The 2,598-nt window shown below is 44.7% G+C and overlaps 1 protein-coding gene across 1 annotated transcript in view; it reads left to right on the plus strand.

Annotated features, from left to right (window-relative positions):
• Positions 1-2,598, plus strand: part of LOC107106494 (olfactory receptor 10R2-like) — a 13,341-nt gene that overhangs the window by 3,763 nt on the left and 6,980 nt on the right. The window lies entirely within an intron of this gene.

Here is a 2,598-nt window from a genome sequence, read left to right on the forward strand (position 1 = left end):
AAGGCAACATATAATTTCTTGGAGCCTACTTTCATATATTTCTCACCTAAGACTGATAAGATTAAACAGTGATCCAAAGTTGATATATTTTTAGAAAATCCAATTTGTTCAGGGCCAATAATATTGTTTTCCATTACCCACCTACGCAATCGCTGCTCAAGATGTTTAGCATATAGTTTGCCTGTTACAGAAAGAATGCTAATAGGTCGGTAATTATCCGGAATTCTAGGATCCGGAATTCTTGTAGAGTGGAATGATTATTGAGTTTAACCAAGAATCTGGCAAAATCCCATAAAGGTCAATAGATGTAAAAAGAGCGGCAAGGACTGGAGCCCCACCAGTCAATATTTTTCTTAAAGACTTCAGCGGGGAGACCTTCAGGACCGGGGGCTTTGCAAGATTTCAAGCTACCTATTAGATCGATAATTTCCTTCTCATTAACAGGGGACCATCTGGGAATATGAGAAGGAATAGTTGATTCAAGGATAGGAGAAACATCAGTATGAAAGTTTAAGAGTTTAGAGAAATGGTCAGTCCAAATTTGGGGAGGGATATCGACTTCAGAAAAGAAATTATTCCTAGATGCTTTAGCAATTGCTCTCCAAAAGGTCTTACAATCGCGAGATCTAAGAGAAGATAACATTTGGGACCATAACTGCAGGCAATGGGCTTTCTTCTTCCTCATAACTAAATCCTGAAATTCCTTTTTAGAGGCAAGGAAGGTATCAAATCCATCACCCGTGGCATTTAAACAGAATTTTTTAAACAAAGCTCTGAGGTGTCTTTTATGAATTAAACATTCCCTATCGAACCACGAAACAGGTTTTAAGGGACTGGACTGTACAGGCTCCGCCAACGAGGAGCAAAGCAACTCAGACTGGGCAATTGCCGAAACAGATAGGATCTAATCTGGGAGAACCAGGTTTGAGTTCCCACTCCTCCACATGCAGCTGCTGGTGCAACCTTGGGTCACTCACATGTCCTTTCGGAGCTGTTCTCTCACAAGCAGTTCTCGAAAGAGCTCTCTCAGCCCCACGTATCTCACAGGGCATCTGTTGTGGGGAGGGGAACGGAAAGGAGATTGTAAACCACATTGAGACTCCTTCAGGTAGTGGAGGATGCGGTATAAATCCAACCACTCTTTCTTCTTGTTAACTATTTTTCATAAGCTCTTTCGAATTCTGAGCCTATTAAATAAGAATTAACCATATGGAGTCTATGCAATTCTTCTGTGTGCCTCCTAGGCTGGGGGTTTTTTGGGTTTTTTGGTGGGGTGTTGGCTTCATAGAACCACCTCTGATCCAATACAAAAGGACCAGGCAGTAGGTGATGTGAAAGACTTCTACCTGAGACCCTGGAGAGCCGCTGCTGGTCTCAGTAGACAATGCTGACCTTGGTGGACCAATGGTCTTATTCAGTATAATGCAACTTCATGTATGTTCAATACATTTGTGCCAATGTGGCAAATAGCATGGGTGTTTGTGCTGTAAAGGTTATTTGAGAGCAGTGCATATTTGGAAGAGTAGAGATGACCAACAGCCTCGTATCTGAAGAAGTGTGTGTGCTGACGAAAGCTTATACCCACAGTGAAACCTTCTTGGTCTTAAAGGGGCCACTGGACTCAAACTTTGCTCTGTTGCTTCAAGCCAGCACTGCTACCCAACTGAATGTTTTCTTCTGAAGCAGTGTGCAAGCACACCAGGGCTATTTTTGGGCAGGAACACACAGGAACAGAGTTCCGGCTGGCTTCAGAGTTGGCCACGCCCACTACAGCTGAAACCTGTGCATGCGTGGCTACAGAGGGAAGGCCTGGAGAGCGACTCCAAGGTGGGTGGGCCAGGGGGGGCCTGGAAGAATCAGGGAGGCATTTAAATGCCTCCCCGTGCCTTCCCTGGCCTGTCCAAGGGCCGGCATGCCGTGGGGTGCCTAGGCAATCCAAGGGACTACATGGGGTGTGGCCTAATACGCTAATGAGCTATGCTGTTGGGGGTGTGGCCTATTATGCTAATGAGTTCTTATTATTGGGTGTGGCCTATTATGCTAATGAGTTCCTGCTGCTGGGTGTAGCCTATTATGCTAATGAGTTCCTGCTGGGCTGTTTCTACAAAAAAAACCCTGAAGCACACAAAAGCTCATACCCAGAATAAAACTTTGTTGGTCTTAAAGGACTCTAACTTTGTTCTGCTGCTTCAGACCAGCACGGCTACCCCACTCGAATCAGCCTTAAAAAACAAAGTGCTTGAGATCACAAAGTGGTCTCATCCCGTGTGGCAGTAGTTTTATAAAACAACACTCTAAATGTATAATGTACATGTACAATGTAATGCCATTGTCATGCCGAATGTAATAAAGGCTCCAGTAAAACCGAGTTCAAGTGAGAGATATTACTTTCCCACCTTCGAGCGCCATTCCAATTAAGACCTTGACTCCCAACAGAGCAGAACAGAGGAGCGAAGCCGCTCTGGACATCGTTACAGAGTCATCAGCCTTCATATAAATGATCCCATTTGTGTTTACCCATCTGAGACTCCTGCTGTTATTACACTACGTTTTGTTGGGCAAACAAGCCACAAGGGGGATAGTTATCCCCCCCCCCCC

Source organism: Gekko japonicus, unplaced genomic scaffold (genome assembly GCF_001447785.1).
Source record: "Gekko japonicus isolate JY-2015 unplaced genomic scaffold, Gekko_japonicus_V1.1 scaffold188, whole genome shotgun sequence".
NCBI classification, from domain to species: Eukaryota; Metazoa; Chordata; class Lepidosauria; order Squamata; family Gekkonidae; genus Gekko; species Gekko japonicus.